This window comes from Aotus nancymaae, unplaced genomic scaffold (genome assembly GCF_030222135.1).
Source record: "Aotus nancymaae isolate 86718 unplaced genomic scaffold, 86718_ANA_hifiasm-v0.15.2.pri h1tg000115l, whole genome shotgun sequence".
NCBI classification, from domain to species: Eukaryota; Metazoa; Chordata; class Mammalia; order Primates; family Aotidae; genus Aotus; species Aotus nancymaae.
The window spans coordinates 12,964,758-12,984,155 of NW_026988530.1; positions in this window are offsets into that span (position 1 = coordinate 12,964,758).

Sequence of the window (19,398 nt, forward strand, 5' to 3'; positions counted from 1 at the left end):
TATGTGCTTCATCTTTCCCCATTTTTTTCTTTCTCTCTCTCTCTCTTTCTCTCTTCCCTCCCTCCCCTCCCTCCCTCCTTCCTTCCTTCCTTCCTTCCTTCCTTCCTTCCTTCCTTCCTTCCTTCCCCCCCTCCCCTCCCCCGACACCACATCCGGCTTTTTGTATTTTTAATAGAGACAGGGTATCTCTGTGTTGCTCAGGCTGGTCTCAAACTCCTGACCTCAGGTGATCCACCCGCCTCGGCCTCCCAAAGTGCTGGGATTACAGGCCTGAGCCACCAGGCCAGGCCACATTTCCTACATTTGATTTTTTCTGGGTTTTATTTTTTTACAGTAAGCTGGTAAATGTAGCTACAGTGATTTGCTGAGTTGTGTGAGTAGCTCTATCAAATTATGAAACTTGAGGGAAGTTACGGGAGTCCACAATTTTTACAGAGTAGCTCAGAAGCATAGATAGGCCTATGGGGTTTGTCACTGGGATCTGGCATTAGGACAGTGTTGTGAGACTGAGCCCTGAATCAGGGTCTGTGCGGACTCTGGATGGTGTCAGAATTCAAATTCAAATGTTATTCAATGAGTTGATGTTGGGGAATGGCTTCGTGTTCAGCAAACTCTACAGATTTGGTCCAAAAAAAAGATATCATAGAAGCCCGGCCTGGAACAAAACTCTGATTGTCTGGGAATGGAAGTCTCTGCTCTCCTGTACACAGGCTGTCACACTGCCCATTGTCCTGTGATTCCAGGTCTCCTCCCAGGGTGAGAGAGGATAAAAACTTAGAGGAAAGGAACTCTTGATAGCAGACCCCTTTTCTCACAGCTGTCACCACAGGATTCCCACTCATTTACAGGCGTACCCAGTAGATATTAACATGTCCACACCTTTTCCAGGACTAGACACCACCCTGAGACATTTTACAACAGCATTTTTGATTCTAGTGTTTCTTGGCAAAAACATACAAAATGTCTACAAGTCTCCTTGCATATCCCCACCCCCAGACACTGAATCTGGAACAGCAATTCGTTTTCCTTACCAACTGAGGATATTGGACCACTTGTTCTTAATCTCATCTGCTTGCATAAACATGAAAATACATCAGAGTATACCTTCACCTGAGCCACTATCTGTAGCACAAACCAGTTCTTTCATCTACGTTGCACTGTTTCCCCATCATAGATTTTTATTTGTTTAACTTTTATTTTTGGCTTAGGGGTATACATGCAGGTTTTTTATATAGCTAAAATTGTGTCATGGGGGTTTGGTGTGCAGATTATTTTGTCACTGAGGTACTAAGCATAGCACCAAACAGGTCCTTTTTCTGATCCTCTTTGTCCTCCCATTCTCCAATCTCAACTAGGCCTCAGTGTCTATTGTTCACATCTGTGTCCCTGTGTTCTTATTATTCAGCTCTTACTTAGAAATAACATTCATTTGGTTTTCTGCTGCAGCATTAGTTTTCTCAGAATGGTTTCCAGCTTCATCCATGTTGCTTCAAAGGGTGTGTGTGTGTGTGTGTGTATGCGTGCGCGCATGTGCACGCGTTTATGTTTTAATGACCGCACAGTATTCTATGATATTTATGTACCATATTTTATTTTATTAGAACTATTATTTTATTTTATTTTTGAAGACAGGGGCTTCCTTTGTTGCCCAGGCTGGAGTGCAGTGGCACGATCCCAACTTACTGCAGCCTGATCCTCTGGAGCTCAAGCAAACCTCTTTTACTTTAGCCCCCCAAGTAGCTGGGACTACAGGTGCACACCAACAGGCCTGGCTAATTTTTTTGTTTTTGTATTTTTTGTAGAAATGGGGTCTTGCTATGTTAACCTGGCTGGTCTCAAACTTTTGAGCTCAGGTAATTTACCTGCCACGATCTCCCAAAGTGCTGGGATTATAGGTGTGAACCACCGTGCCCAACCATACCATATTTTCTTTATCCAGTATACAGTTGATAAGCACTTAGATTGATTCCATATCTTTGCTATTGTGAATAGTGCTGCAATAAAGATGCATATGTCTTTAGAATAATTTATATTTTGCTGGATACTTGCCCAAGCATGAGGTTTCTGGGTCAAATGTAATTCTGTTTTTAGTTCTGTGAGGAATCATCATTGCTTTTCAGAAAGGTTGAGCTCATTTACATTCCCACCAGCAGTGTGTAAGCATACCAGTTTCTCTGTAACCTTTGCAGCATCTTTTATCCTTTGACTTTTTAATACTGGCCATTCTCAGTGGTGGGAGGTGATACTCATTGTGCTTTTTCTTTGAATTTCTCTAATAATTAGTGATGAGCATTTTTTATATGCTTGTTAGACCCATGGATGTCTTCTTTAAAAAAATATCTTTTTTGTGTTTTTTGTCTACTTTTTATTGAGGTCTTTTTTTTTTTTCTATAAACTTAAGTTTCTTATAAGTTATGGGTATTGGACCTTTGTCAAAAGCATAGTTTGAAAATATTTTCTTTTATTCTGTGTGTTGTTTACTGTGTTGATGGTTTCTTTTGCTGTGAAGAAGCTTTTTAGCTGAATTAGGTTCCATTTGTCAATTACTGTTTTTGTTGCAATTGCTTTTGGAATCTTTATTTAAAAATTTTTTTCTAGTTTCTATTTCTAGAATGGTATTTTCTATGTTATCTGACTTTTTTTTTTAATTTTTAAGTTTTCCATTTAAATGTTTAATTTATCTTGAGTTGATTTTTGTATACGGTTTAATGAAAGCTTCCAGGTTCAATCTTCTACATAGTGCTAGATAGTTATTCCAGCACCATTTATTAAATAGGGAATTCTTCCCGGATTCCTTTTGTTAGCTTTGTCAAACACCAGATGGTTGTAGGTATGTGGCATTATTTCTGGGCTCTCCATACTGTTGCAGTAGTCTATGAGTTTGTTTTCTTTTTTTTTTTTTTTTTTTTTTTTTTCCTGAGACGGAGTTTCGCTCTTGTTACCCAGGCTGGAGTGCAATGGCGCGATTTTGGCTCACCGCAACCTCCGCCTCTTGGGTTCAGGCAATTCTCCTGCCTCAGCCTCCTGAGTAGCTGGGATTACAGGCACGCGCCACCATGCCCAGCTAATTTTTTGTATTTTTAGTAGAGACGAGGTTTCACCATGTTGACCAGGATGGTCTTGATCTCTTGACCTTGTGATCCACCCGCCTCTGCCTCCCAAAGTGCTGGGATTGAGTTTGTTTTCATACCAGTATGGTGTTGCTTTGTTTACTGTAGCCCTGTAGGATAGTTTGAATTCAGGTAATGTAATGACTTAAGCTTTGTTCTTTTTGCTTAAGAGTGCCTTGGCTATTTGGGCTCTTTTTTATTAGTTCCACATAAATTTTAAAATATGTATATATATTTAGTTCTGTTAAGAAATATTTTCTGTAGTTTGATAAAAACAGCATTAAATCTGTTAATTTCTTTGGCAGTATTACTATTTTGATAATATTGATCTTGGCTGGGTGTGGTGGCTCATGCTTGTAATCCCAGCAATTTGGGAGACCAAAGCAGGCGGATCATGAGGTCAGGAGATCAAGATCATCCTGGTTAACATGGTGAAACCTCATCGCTAAAAAAATAAACAAACAATAAATAAAAAAAGAAAAAATAATAATAATATTGATATTTTCTATCCATGAGCATAGAATGGTTTTCCATTTGTTTGTTTTATTTCTGACTTTTTTTTTTTTTTTTTACTAGAGACAGAGTTCACCATTTTGGTTAGACTTGTCTTGAATTCCTGACCTTTTGATCTACTCACCTCGGCCTCCCGAAGTGCTGGGATTACAGGTGTGAGCCACCATGCACGGCCTCATCTCTAACTACTTTAAGCAGTGTTTTGTCAATTTTGTCATAAAGATATTTCACCTCTCTGGTTAGCTGTGTTCCTAGATTGTTTTATTCTCTTTGTAGTGACTGTGAATGAGATTTCAAGATTTGGGTTTTAGCATGCCTGTTTTCGATTTACAGAGATGCTACTAATTGTTGTACATTTATTTTGTATTCTGAAATTTTAGTGAAGTTTTTTGTCAGTTTAGAAAGCTTTTCTGCTGAGATTATAGAGATTTTCAGATACAGCATTATGTCATCTACAAACAGAAATAAGTTTGATTTCTTCTCTTCCTGTTTGCATGCCATTTATCTTTCTACTTTGCCTAATTGCTCTGGCCAGGACCTCCAATTTTATATTGAATAGATATGTCAATAGAAGGCATCCTTTTCTTGTTCCAGTTAAAAAAAAAAAAAAAGATTTCAGATTGTGTATATTCAGTATGTTGGCTGTGGGTTTGTATACTTCATTATTTTGAAGTATACACCTTCCATGCCTAGTTCGTTGAGACGTTTTTAACATAAAAATGTAAAATGTTATTGAAAGCCTTTCTGCATCTACTGACATAATTTTGTGGTTTCTGTCTTTAGTTCTGTTTATGTGATGAATCACATTTATTCATGTGTGTTTTTGTTTTTGTTTTTGTTTTGAGACAGAGTCTCTGTTGCCAAGGCTGCAGTGCAGTGGCACCATCTCAGCTCACTGCAACCTCCGCCTCCCGGGTTCAAGCGATACTCCTGCCTCAGCCTTTCAAGCAGCTGGATTATAGGTGCTCACTAACACGCCTGGCTAATTTTGGTATTTTTTTTTTTTTTTTTTTTTTGAGATGGAGTTTCGCTCGTTACCCAGGCTGGAGTGCAATGGCGCGATCTCAGCTCACCGCAACCTCCGCCTCCTGGGTTCAGGCAATTCTCCTGCCTCAGCCTCCTGAGTAGCTGGGATTACAGGCACGCGCCACCATGCCCAGCTAATTTTTTGTATTAGTAGAGACGGGGTTTCACCATGTTGACCAGGATGGTCTCGATCTCTTGACCTAGTGATCCACTCGCCTCGGCCTCCCAAAGTGCTGGGATTACAGGCCTGAGCCACCTCGCCCGGCCTAATTTTGGTATTTTTAGTAGAGACAGGGTGTTGCCATGTTGGCCAGGTTGGCCTTGACCGCCTAACCTCATATGATCTGACTGCCTTAGCCTCTCAAAGTGCTGGGATTATAAGTGTGAGCCACCGTGCCCCACCTCATGTATGTCAAATTAACTTTACATCCCAGAAATAAATGCTGTTTGATCAGAGTGTTTAAGCTTTTTGATGTCCTGATCAATTTGGTTTGTCAATATTTTGTTGAGAATTTTTGTATCACTGTTCATCAAGAATATTTGTCTATTTCTAGACACAGCTCCATGAAAAGAAAAAAAAAAAGAAAAAAGAAAAAAGTGATAAAGAAAAAATATTGGTCTGGGCCGGGCGCGGTGGCTCAAGCCTGTAATCCCAGCACTTTGGGAGGCCGAGGCGGGTGGATCACGAGGTGAAGAGATGGAGACCATCCTGGTCAACATGGTGAAACCCCGTCTCTACTAAAAATACAAAAAATTAGCTGGGCATAGTGGCGCGTGCCTGTAATCCCAGCTACTCAGGAGGCTGAGGCAGGAGAATTGCCTGAACCCAGGAGGCGGAGGTTGTGGTGAACCGAGATCACGCCATTGCACTCCAGCCTGGGTAACAAAAGCGAAACTCCATCTTGGAAAAAAAAAAAAACCAGAAAGAATATTGGTCTAAAGTTTTCTTCTTTTGTTTTCTTTGTGAAGTTTTGGTATCAGAATAGTACTCTTTTTAATTTTGGGGGACAGTTTTAGTGGAAATGGTACCAGCTCTTCTTTGTACATCTAGTAGAATTCAGCTGTGCATCTATCTGGTCCTGTGCTATTTTGGTTGGTAGACTACTTATTACTAATTCAATTTTCAAGCTTGTTATTGATCTATTAAGGGCTTTGATTTCCTTTTTGTTCTGTCTTGAGAGGATGTATGTGTATAAGAATTTGTCCGTTTCTTCTAAATTTTCAAATATATGTGCATAGAGGTGTTCATAGTAGACTTTAGTATACTTTTTCCGGGTCAGTGGTTATGTCTCTTTTGTCATTTTTAATTTTGTTTATTTGGATCTTTTTTCTTTTTGTTCATTAATCTTGTTAATGACTTATTTATTTATTTTCTGGGACAAGTGTTGAGGAATGTTATTATTTTATTTTTTAAAAAATTTTACTCCTGCAATTCTTGATCATTTGTATAGTTTTTCATGTCAAAATCTCCTTCCGTTCAGAAATGATTTTGGTTATTTCTTGTCTTCTGCTAGCTTAGGGGGTGATTTGCTCTTGCTTCTCTCAGTCTTTTATTTATGATGTCAGCTTGTTAAACTGTTTGTTTGTTTTGAGCCGGTGTGATCTCAACTTACTGCAACCTCCACCTCCTGGGTTCAAGCGATTATACTCCTCAGCCTCCTGAGTAGCTGAGATTACAGGTGCCTGCCGCTACGCACAGGTAACGTTTTGCATTTTTAGTAGAGACGAGGTTTCACCATATTGGCCAGGCTGGTTTCACTCTCGTAACCTAAACTGAGATCTTTCTAAATTTTCGATATAAGCATTTAATGCTATAATTTTTTCTCCTAACACAACTGCAGCTGTGTTGCAAAAATTCTGGTATGTTGTATCTTTGTTTTCAGTTGTTTCAAAGAATTTTGTGGTTCCTGTCTTAATTTCTTTTTTTTTTTTTTTTTTTCCCGAGACGGAGTTTTGCTCTTGTTACCCAGGCTGGAGTGCAATGGCGCGATCTCGGCTCACTGCAACTTCCGCCTCCTGGGTTCAGGCAATTCTCCTGCCTTCTGAGTAGCTGGGATTACAGGCACGTGCCACCATGCCCAGCTAATTTTTTGTATTTTTAGTAGAGACGGGGTTTCACCATGTTGACCAGGCTCTTGACCTCGTGATCCATCCGCCTCGGCCTCCCAAAGTGCTGGGATTACAGGCGTGAGCCACCGCGCCCGGCCTTCAATTTCGTTATTTACCCAAAAGTAATTCAAGTGTAGCTTGTTTAATTTCCATGTAACTGTATGATTCAACTGGTGTTTTTGTATTGAATTACATTTTTATCAAGCTGTGGTCTCTGTGTGTGATTCATATAATTTTGGAATTTTTAAATTTGCTGAGGATTGCTTTGCTTCTTACTGTGCGATCAATTTTAGGGTCTGTGCCATGTGTTGATGAGAAGACTGTATACTATGTTATTTTTAGATGGAAAGTTATGTAGAAGTCTATCAGGACTATTTAGTCAAGTGTTGAGTTTAAGTTTTAGTATCTTTGTTAATTTTCTGCCTTAATAATATGTACATTAGTACCTGTGGGTGTTGTAGTCCCCCACTATTATGGTGTCAGTATCTCATTTCTTAATAGGTTTCTAACAACTTTATTTATTTATGTGCACCCATCATTTTATTATAATACCTTTCTGTCTTCTGCTTTTTTACCATACATATTCTTTCAAGTTTATAATTCAGATGTCCAAGAGTTCAAACATGTCAAGTGACCTGGTTGTTTCGGGAGAAAATGTAAATTAAAAGTAAGAGACTTGGGCCGGGCGTGGTGGCTCAAGCCTGTAATCCCAGCACTTTGGGAGGCCGAGGCTAGTGGATCACGAGGTCAAGAGATCGAGACCATCCTGGTCAACATGGTGAAACCCCGTCTCTACTAAAAAAAATACAAAAAATTAGCTGGGCATAGTGGCGCGTGCCTGTAATCCCAGCTACTCAGGAGGCTCAGGCAGGAGAATTGCCTGAACCCAGGAGGCGGAGGTTGCGGTGAGCCGAGATTGCGCCATTGCACTTCAGCCTGGGTAACAAGAGCGAAACTCCGTCTCAGGGGAAAAAAAAAAATAAGAGACTTTATTCACATATGTGAAAATAGGGGAGGATGTTTTGTATATCTTGATTTTAATAAAGCATTTAGATTATATGTAGATTTTTTCTTTTCTTTTTTTTTTTTTTTTTTTTTTTTTTTGAGACGGAGTTTAGCTCTTGTTACCCAGGCTGGAGTGCAATGGCGCGATCTCGGCTCACCGCAACCTCCGCCTCCTGGGTTCAGGCAATTCTCCTGCCTCAGCCCCCTGAGTAGCTGGGACTACAGGCACGCGCCACCATGCCCAGCTAATTTTTTGTATTTTTAGTAGAGACGGGGTTTCACCATGTTGACCAGGATGGTCTCGATCTCTTGACCTCGTGATCCACCCGCCTCGGCCTCCCAAAATGCTGGGATTACAGGCGTGAGCCACCGCACCTAGCTGATTTTTTCTTTTATTGCATTGTTTTTGCTTTGGCAAAGGTTTAAGGTAGAGTCAAGGTTAGCAATACAGAATCATAAAGACTAAAAGATACAGAGTAAGTTCCTTTGACAGAAACATGATTATGTAAGGTAATTATTTCCAGGCTGAAGTACTTATAATGCACAAGCAAGAATCGTTCAGTGTGTAAACTGAATGGTGAAGTCTGTAGTTTTATGTTTTTTCTGTTTATTACTTTAGAACAATTAGCATAGTTATGCATAGTGTTTTTAGACAACCTGCATTTATATACATTAAACAGTGTATTCTACAATAGTATATTTGACAACCATATTTACTTTGAATAAATCCCTTAGTTTTTTAAATATTGTTACTCATACTTTTGAAACATAAAGTGTTTTAACTGTATTATAATTATAATTTTTCAAAATCCTACATAAAGATAATTATAGATAAGCATAATTTTCGTGTCTTATATTTTACTAAATTGAAATGCTGCTTTTTTGTTTTGTTTTGTTTTTAAGATGGAGTCTCACTCTGTTGCCCAGGCTGGAGGGCAGTGGTGTGATCTCTTAGCTCACTGCAACCTCCACCTCCTGGGTTCAAGCAATTCTCCTGCCTCAGCCTCTAGAGTCGCTGAGATTACAGATGCCCACCATCACGGCTGGCTAAGTTTTGTATTTTTAGTAGAGACAAGATTTCACCATGTTGGCCAGGCTGGTCTCAAACTTCTGACCTCTGGTGATCTGCTCACCTTAGCCTCCAAAAGTGCTGGGATTACAGGCATGAGCCACCTCACCCGGCTTTGAATACTGCTATTACAGAACAGATAGGTCATGCGGCCATGTAAAAACCATAATAGCTTTTCAGTTAGCTATGTTGCAAGCTCTAATGCATTCTACTCTATAAACAGAGTCAGATTTCAATTATTCATCAAAAAGTGCTGGTGGATGCACATGCATTTAAAAGACTTAAGTAGTGCAAAAGGTTGCCTTTTTTTTTTCAATCTCCTGACAAGTTGCTCTAGTAACCCAAAGATGTGAAAAAGAAAGCAGCTGCCTCACTGCCTAGACATTGATTTGTTCAGATGTTTCAATGCTTCATGATACAATAAAACCACAAAAATTTTCTTAACAAACAAAAAGTGCAGGTGGAAATTGTTAGATGCATTCCAATATAGATCCCCATTCAATGGCTAGGAGATAAGAGAGGAGCAGACATGAAAGAAACACCTTATAAAATTCTTATGAGAATATGCCCCCTTTCTTCATAATGTTAATGTTTTTTGTTTGTTTTTTGAGATGGAGTCTCACTCTGTCACCCAGGCTGGAGTGTAGTGGTGCAATCTTGACTCACTGCAATTTCCGCCTCCCAGGTTCAAGCGATTCTCCTGTCTCAGCCTCCCAAGTAGCTGGGATTACAGGCACTTGCCACCACGCCTGGCTAATTATTTTTGTATTTTTCATAGAGACGGTGTCTCACTATGTTGGCCAGGCTGGTCTCGAACTCCTGACCTCCAATGATCCACCCACCTTGGCCTTCCAAAGTGCTGGGATTACAGGCATGAGCCACAGCGCCTGGCACATTAATGTGTTTAATGCTGCTAGTAGCTGTTCATTTTGAGTGGTTAGAGAGCAATTTTTTTATAGAGATATATTTTCTGGCCTAATTGATCAATTTTATATCTAATCTGAGTTTTTTCTTAAGATGCTTTTAACTCTTTTTTTCTCTCAATGTAATCTTTCTCCAAATGAGAGCTGTTTTTTGCCCAGGCTGGAGTGCAGTGGCATAGTCTTTGCCCAATGCAACCTTCGGCTCCCAGACTCAAGTGATTCTCATGCCTCAGCCTCCCCAGTAGCTAGAATTACAGGTGCCTACCACCATGCCTGGCTAATTTTTGTATTTTTAATAGAGACAGGGTTTTGCCATGTTGGCCAGGCTGATCTTGAAGTCCTGACCTCAAGTGACCCTTTCAGGGACCAGCCCTGACAAAGACCGTGGGGGTTGCAAGGGATGGTGGAGACAAAGAAATGAAAAAAGACAAGAGTGAATAAAGTGGGGACCAGGGGGCCAATGCGAGTATGGAGGTGTGAAGGCCTGGAGCTCTGGAGACCCACACCATTTATCGGTGTACAACACAAAGCACGAATGTATTAGGGGTGTGGGGGGAGATAGCTAGGTTGGTTTGGCATTTTCTTTGAAACATATAGAATAAATTCTTCTCTAGATTTAATCGTTAAACAGCTAGAGGGGTCTTAGAGAGGAGCCAGCAAGTCTGGTCGAATTCTTGTGCTTCCAAGAGGCGTTCCTCCCTTGAGCACAGAGCCTGTAGCACAGCGTTCCATAAGCTCTTTTTGTCTGCATCAGATAAGCAGGTCATACCAGGACCTTCCTTCCAGCATGTCCCCCTTTTTTCTTTTGCAAAATTGCCATAGCCATCACTGCTTGTTCTCTGTGTTGAACTCTCTACAGGCTTGCCATTTGCATCTGCAGACTATGAGAAGACAAAGAAAACAATGATCACTACAAACTTTTTTTTTTTTTTTTTTTGAGACGGAGTTTCACTCTTGTTACCCAGGCTGGACTGCAATGGCGTGATCTTGGCTCACCGCAACCTCCGCCTCCTGGGTTCAAGCAATTCTCCTGCCTCAGCCTCCCGAGTAGCTGGGACTACAGGCATGCGCCACCATGCCCAGCTAATTTTTTTGTATTTTTTTTTAGTAGAGACAGGGTTTCACCTTGTTGACCAGGATTGTCTCTATCTCTTGACCTCATGATCCACCCGCCTTGGCTTCCCAAAGTGCTGGGATTGTAGGCATGAGCCACCTCATCCAGCATCAATACAAACTTTTTAAGAGCTGATCCTCCAACGGCTTTTATTCATCTCATGGGATTGAGGGAGGACAGCCCATCTACTGCTTTTTGTAGAATGTCAGCCCCAGGCTTTATTGTTAGGTGTGCCTGGGGGGCTTCAAGAACTTGTTCTTTTAACCTTGCAATGTCTAGAGTTAAATTTTTCTCTCTTCTAAATGGCATCTAATCTTTTCCCATTTATGTTCAGTCTCATTATAACTATGAGAAGTGATACAAAAGTCAGAAATATTCCAATCACGTTGCATATGAATTCTATATTCCAAACTCATAATTTGATCTTTCTTCCATATTATCATCTGATGAAGGTCATTTATTTGATTTACTATTTTCTGATCAATTTTAATCTGAGAATTTTATAGTTTTGTGGAGTTTTTCTGCCAATTATCAACAAATTCAGCCGTTTGAACAGAAGAGTGTAAAGCCAATCCAGCTACTGCAGCTGTAGTTATGAGTGCAATTAATCCTATAATGGCAAAAATAAGAGTGATTATAAATCTCTTTGACCTGCTAAGAATCTTTCTAAGAACTTCTATGACAATATGGATATATGGAGATGCTTCCTAAGGCTGATGTAAAGAGACTGGAATCCATACTCCCTTTCTAGCTCTTATAAGCAATATAGTATTTTCTTTTTAAGTGGAATTTATACAAGTAAATAAACCACAGTTCTGGCAAGTGATAGATTTTGCTATATAATCAATGTTTACATCTTCCACAGCCAACATAAAAGGTGGCTGAACGCAACTCTATATCCAAATTATTCTATTAGACACAAAAGTGAGCATTTCTCACCAGACCCTTTAATACTGTATTTATTATATTTTTCCTTCCCATATATATAGAGGATCTTGGGCCACATTTAGTTTTCATTGTTCAGAATGTTCATTACTTACAGTGGGAAATATTAACTTTGGACGAAGAACTATGATTCCTCCATTAGCCCAGATTAGGGGGACATTTGCTTCTGTTTGAGAGTGATGGCTTTAATTAATTTTCCATTGATTCCAGTAACTTACTGTACTTGGAATGCAGTTAGACCTGCCAGTACAATTTGTTTTAAAACTTCCCTTGGGTGACCAATCTATAATTGTACCATAGAAATTGTTTAGTAACACTTTAGCTTGGTTTGATATGCATTGTTCCCATTCCCAAAGGTCAGCATGTTCATGCCATATTTTGTTTGCATACAGGCCTTTCAGGACAAAGATTGTTTATTTTAAGGTTCAAACTATTATGCCTCATGCTTTGTCCCATGACCACATATAATGTGGCCAAGGATTGATTTTGTTTTGTGACAATTTTTAACCATGCCTGAGGTCCAGTTTTCAGGCAGCCTTCAGCAGGTCCAAGACATATAGGAGGATGTTTAAATTCTAATGATATGGTCATTTTCATTCTTTCTTCTTCTGGTTATAATGGCCCCCTATCATCTGTAAGTTCAGGCATCCAAGCACTGTCATTAGCATATATTTCAATAGGTGGGTCTGTGCAACAGACAGACGGGACAAAAGGGGGAAAAGAAACATAAGACCAATAAGTATAATTTGGGCCTGCTTCTCCTAAGGGGAGACATCGCTGAGGAGAGTACCACAATCATAGCTACCATTAGATTACTAGGTCTCTGCAACAATCTCACGGTTTCTTCAGCCATTTGTGGAAGCTTCTTAATCTGAACCCAGGTCAGAGGGGTCACTTGGCAAGTGTTGTTGGTTCTCTTTTGGTCTTCTGAAAGGGTTATCCTTGCCATCACTTAAGTGGAGATATCCACCTCCTGTTCCTAGAATAAAAATGGCTTCCTCTTTTGATTGATCAGGCTCATTGTAGATTTTTAGGTGCTTAGTTGGCACCCACACCAGTAACTGGTTTTTACCTGGGGAGACACAAGCAAACCCTCTTCCCCATGTAATAATTTCCCCTTTTGCCCAATTCTTTGTCTGAGAATCTTTCTACCATACTAATTGTCCTGTTCTGTTATTTATTTCCTGTCCTGTAAAATGTGGTTCAGCTGCTGTAGTTTTTTGTTCCTTTTGTAAATTCAAAATATTTAAAGTTAATAGAGCTAAGTTCAGTTGCATATGTGGAGTCTTATATTTCCGATGTCCTACCTTTAATTTTTGCAACTGGCATTTAAGGGTAAGATTAGCTCTTTCTACTATTACTTGTCCTTGTGAATTATAATGAATTTCTGTAAGATGTGTGATATTCCATTGAAGAAAAATTTTTTCATAGCATGACTTGTGTATCCTGGTCCACTGTCTGTTTAATTAGGAATGCCCATAACCACAATACGGGACAATACATGTGTTTTTACATGAGCTGTTGCTTCTCCTGTTTGGCAGCTGGCCCACACATAAGTGTCTACTAAAACATGCACAAAAGATAATGTTTTGTCAGATGGCATTTGGTGATGAGCCTCTAGGGTTTACTCCAGCCCCCTGATGTTGTAGTTGTAAAACTTGATGGGCTGGACAGTGCTGGATTATGTGTTTGGCTTGTTTCAAGATGAGTTGTATCTTTGTCTTAAGCCTGCAGGGTTAAGATGAGTGAGATTATGGAAAGCTTGTGCATCAGCAAAAGCTGCAGTTACCAAGACATTTGCTTGATGATTAGATTTAGTTAAAGGTCCTGGAAGAATGGTATGTGCTCTGATATGAGTAATGTAAAAAGGGAATTGCCTTTGTTGTATGCCCTGCTGTAAAGAATGAAATAAGAAATTTAGCTGTCTGTCTGTTATTTATTAAAGCACATTCCATGCTTTGAGCAGCCTATACCACATAGGCAGAGTCAGAAACTTCATTTAATGGCTCTGTAAATTCTTTTAAAGCCTCAGTAACTGCCTCTAATTCTGCTCTCTGAGCTGAAAAATAACCTGTTTGCCATACTTTTTGTCATGGCCCTACAAAAGCAGTTTTTCCATTGCTCAAGCTATCCGTAAAGGCTGTTACAGCTCCTTCAATTCAATCTGTTAGATTAATAGAAGGCAAGATCCAAATAGTCCATTTTAGAAACTGAAATAATTTATTTTTTGGATAATGATTGTCAAGTATTCCAGTAAAGTCTGCTAAATTAATTTGCCAATTTTGAGAATTAACATAGGCCTGATGAATTTGATTTTTGTCCATAGGTACAACAATTTTGTTAGGATCATAACCATGTAATTTTGTTGTTCTAAGCCTTGCCTGTCCAATAAGTATAGCAATTTGGTCTGGATAAATGGTAAATTTTTTTGTGTATTTTGAGGCTAAAACAGCCATTCTACCAGATCTTTGTTTTGAACGATTACTCCAGTAGGAGAATGTTTAATGGGAAAAATTAAAAACTGTAAAGGTTGTTGAGGATTCACACATTGAACTTGAGCTTGTTGAATTTTTTATTCAACCAAATTAATTTTCTCCAATGTCTCCCTAGTTAAAGAACAGTCACTGTTCAAATTTGGATTACCTCTAAGGGGAGAGAACAGATGAGACATGACATAAGTAGGTATCTCCAAAGTGGGTCTAATTCAATTAATAGCTCCTAATAATTTTTGAAAGTCATTTAAGGTTTTTAAATTATCTCTGAGTATTTGGACCTTTTGTGGCCTAATACTGCTGTTGTCTACTCTCATTCCTAGATATTGAATTGGAGTAGTAGTTTGGATTTTATCTGGGACAATGATTACAACATTCTCATTGAATGTTGTAATAATTATAACATTGTAACAGCTTTTTTTTTTTTTTTTTGGTAACAGCTCTTCTTATGTTTCTGTGGCACACAAAATGTCGTCTATATAATGTATGATATAGCAATTTTTAAAATGGTCCCTGACTGGTTGGATTGCTTTTACAACAGAGGTCTGACAAATTGTAGGGCTGTTTAACATGCCCTGTGGGAAGACCTTCCAATGATATTACTTAGCTGGTTCTATGTTATTAATTGCTGTGACAGTAAAAGCAAATTTTTCATAAGCCTGGGTGGCCAAAGGAATAGTAAAAAAGTAATCTTTAAGATCAACTACTGTGAGAGGCCAGTTTCTTGGAATCATAGTAGGAGAAGGGAGTCCAGGCTGTAAAGCCCCCATAGGCTGAATTACTGCATTTACTGTCTTAAGTCTGTTAACATCCTCCATTTTCCTAATTTCTTTTCTTTTTCTTTCTTTCTTTTTTTTTTTGAGACGTAGTCTTACTCTGACACCCAGGCTGGAGTACAGTGGTGCAATCTTAGCTCACTACAACCTCTGACTCCCTGTTTCAAGCGATTCTCCAGCCTCAGCCTCCCAAGTAGCTGGGACTATAGGCACACACCACCACGCCAGCTAAGTTTTTGTATATTCAGTGGAGACGGGGTTTCACCATGTTAGCCAGGATGGTCTTGATCTCCTAACCTTGTGATCTGCCCACCTCAACCTCCCAAAGTGCTGAGATTACAGGCGTCAGCAACTGTGCCCAGACTGATTTTTTTTTTTTTTTTTTGACAAACACAGGTGAATTTCAGGGAAAAAAGATAGGCTCTATATGTCCCTTTTGCAGTTGCTTCTGAAGAAGTTCCTTTAAGGCCTCCAGCTTATCATCTTTCAGTGGCCACTGTTCTACCTAAACCAGTTTCGTTGTTAGCCACTTTAGTGAAATGGGAGCTGAAGACTCAATAATGGCTGTTCCTAAAAATGATAATCTAGGCCTGCCTGCCTTGTTCATTCCTGAATGTTTAAAGCTTCTGTTATGGCATTCTTATCTTTTCCCAGTCCTTTTCCAGGAATGTATCCCATATTTTATATTATCTGCTGACTAGAACTGCTATATTGGGCTAGCGGGATAGAAATTTTCATGCCCTGGTGGCGTGTGCCTGTAATCCCAGCTACTCAGGAGGCTGAGGCAGGAGAATTGCCTGAACCCAGGAGGCGGAGGTTGCGGTGAGTCGAGATCACGCCATTGCACTCCAGCCTGGGTAACAAGAGCGAAACTCCGTCTCAAAAAAAAAAAAAAGAAAAGAAAAGAAATTTTCACCTCCCATTGCTGAAGCAGTTCTCATCTCCATAAATTAACAGGCAAATGAGTGATTATTACACACTTTATACTGAGTACCATCATATAGTCAGGTTCCCTTCTGTGTCCCTTTACATTCTTAATAACTGTAGAACAAAAGAATGGCAGTAACTTTGCATCCTACCTCAGTAACCTGGTGTATACACCAAGAGCATTCTCCAAAATCAGTTAATGTCCCCACTGCATAAGTCCAAATATTAAGAGGAATAAGTCCCATGATGAGTTTCCTCATGCTTCAGGTATACATGGACCAGTCAGCTTCCGGGATGTGGCTGGAGCAAGCTTTGTTGTCCTTCTTTTTTTTTTTTTTTTTTTTTTTTGAGACGGAGTTTCGCTCTTGTTACCCAGGCTGGAGTGCAATGGCGCAATCTCAGCTCACCACAACCTCCGCCTCCTGGGTTCAGGCAATTCTCCTGCCTCAGCCTCCTGAGTAACTGGGATTACAGGCACGCGCCACCATGCCCAGCTAATTTTTTGTATTTTCAGTAGAGACAGGGTTTCACCATGTTGACCAGGATGGTCTCGATCTCTTGACCTCATGATCCACCCGCCTCGGCCTCCCAAAGTGCTGGGATTACAGGCATGAGCCACCGCGCCCAGCCCTGTTGTCCTTCTTAAGGTGATTCTGCAGTGGTTGTCTGGGTCTGGTCTAGCTTCCCAAGTTTCAGCTGCTGCAGGCTTTACACAGCTGTGGTGAATCCAGGCTGGAATTCCCTCTACCTTTATGGCTGTGGGAGTGGTCAGGATCATGGTCTGCGGTCCTTTCCACCGTGGCTTCAGAGGGACTACATTACAGTTCTTTTCTTTTTTTAATGCAGTTTATAAAATTTAATAAACTAAACACAGTAAATTGTTTTATCAAATCGCTTTAAGTTTTTAAAGCCACACTTCTGTTTCTGTACTCTTAAACAGTACAAAAGAAAATCTTAATGCATATAGTGGCATTCTGCAGGCAAGGCATTTTTTAAAAAATCAGCATTATTGTGATATAATTGACACCTAAAATTGTATATACTTAATGTGTACAATGTGATGATTAGATATACATACACGTTATGAAGTGATTACCATAATAAAGTTCATTAACACAACAATCCCCACACGTAGTTACTTTCTAAAAAGTTTTAGAAATGCTTAAGATCTACTTTCATATGAACATTCAAATAAAACATACATTATTGTCAACTATAGTCACGACATGGTGTGCATCAGATCTTTGGAATGTATTCATTTTATAACTGAAATTTTGTACCCTCTGACCAACATCTCTCCATTCCCTCACTTTAGTTCCTGGTAACTACAATTCTTTTTTTTTAATTGCATTTTAGGTTTTGGGGTACATGTGAAGAACATGCAAAATTGTTGCATAGGTACACACGTGGCAGTGTGATTTGCTGCCTTCCTCCCCTTCACCTATATCTGGCATTTCTCCCCACGTTATCCCTCCCCAACTCCCCACCCCCCACTGTCCCTCCCCTATTTTCCCCCTACAGACTGCAGTGTGTGATGCTCCCCTCCCTGTGTCCATGTGTTCTCATTGTTCAACACCCACCTATGAGTGAGAACATGTGGTGTTTGATTTTCTGTTCTTGTGTCAGTTTGCTGAGAATGATGGTTTCCAGGTTCATCCATGTCCCTACAAAGGACATGAACTCATCATTTTTGATGGCTGCATAATATTCCATGGTGTATATGTGTCACATTTTCCCTGTCCAGTCTATCATCTATGGGTATTTGGGTTGGTTCCAGGTCTTTGCTGTTGTAAACAGTGCTGTAATGAACATTCATGTGCATGTGTCCTTATAGTAGAACAATTTATAATCCTTTGGATATATATCCAGTAATGGGATTGCTGGGTCAAATGGAATTTCTATTTCTAGGTCCTTGAGGAATTACCACACTGTCTTCCATAACGGTTGAACTAATTTACACTCCCACCAACAGTGTAAAAGTGTTCCTATTTCTCCACATCCTCTCCAGCATCTGTTGCCTCCAGATTTTTGAATGATCGCCATTCTAACTGTCATGAGATGGTATCTCAATGTAGTTTTGATTTGCATTTCTCTAATGACCAGTGATGATGAGCATTTTTTCATATGTTTGTTGGCCTCATGTATGTCTTCTTTTGTAAAGTGTCTGTTCATATCCTTCGCCCACTTTTGAATGGGCTTGTTTGTTTTTTTCTTGTAAATCTGTTTTAGTTCTTTGTAGATTCTGGATATCAGCCCTTTGTCAGATGGGTAGACTGCAAAAATTTTTTCCCATTCTGTTGGTTGCTGATTCACTCTAATGACTGTTTCTTTTGCTGTACAGAAGCTGTGGAGTTTGATTAGGTCCCATTTGTCTATTTTGGCTTTTGTTGCCAATGCTTTTGGTGTTTTGGTCATGAAGTCCTTGCCTACGCCTATGTCCTGAATGGTTTTACCTAGATTTTCTTCTAGGGTTTTGATGGTGTTAGGTTTTATGTTTAAGTCTTTAATCCATCTGGAGTTAATTTTAGTGTAAGGTGTCAGGAAGGGGTCCAGTTTCTGCTTTCTGCACATGGCTCATGTTTTCTGCTCATGGCTAGCCAGTTTTCCCAACACCATTTATTAAACAGGGAATCCTTTCCCCATTGCTTGTTATTGTCAGGTTTGTCAAAGATCGGATGGTTGTAGATATGTTGTGTTGCCTCCGAGGCCTCTGTTCTGTTCCGTTGGTCTATATCTCTGTTTTGGTACCAGTACCATGCTGTTTTGATTACTGTAGCCTTGTAGTATCATTTGAAGTCCAGTAGTGTGATGCCTCCCGCTTTGTTCTTTTTGCTTAGAATTGACTTGGCTATGCGGGCTCTCTTTTGGTTCCATATGAAGTTTAAGGTGTTTTTTTCCAGTTCTGTGAAGATGGTCATTGGTAGCTTGATGGGGATAGCATTGAATCTGTAAATTACTTTGGGCAGTATGGCCATTTTCATAATATTGATTCTTCCTAACCATGAACATGGAATGTTTCTCCATCTGTTTGTGTCCTCTGTTATTTCGCTGAGCAGTGGCTTGTAGTTCTCCTTGAAGAGGTCCTTTACGTTCCTTGTTAGTTGTATTCCTAGGTATTTTATTCTCTTTGAAGCAATTGTGAATGGCAGTTCATTCTTGATTTGGCTGTCTTTAAGTCTGTTATTGGTGTATAGGAATGCTTGTGATTTTTGGGTCCAGCCAGTCTTTTGTGCCCTATGTGAATCAGATATGACCTCCTCAAGCTCCTCTATAAAACCTGTAAATCCAGCACTTTGAAAGGCTGAGGCCACTTCAGGTTAGAAGTTCAAGACCAGTCTGGCCATCATGGTGAAACCCGTCTCAACTAAAAATACAAAAATAAGCTGGGG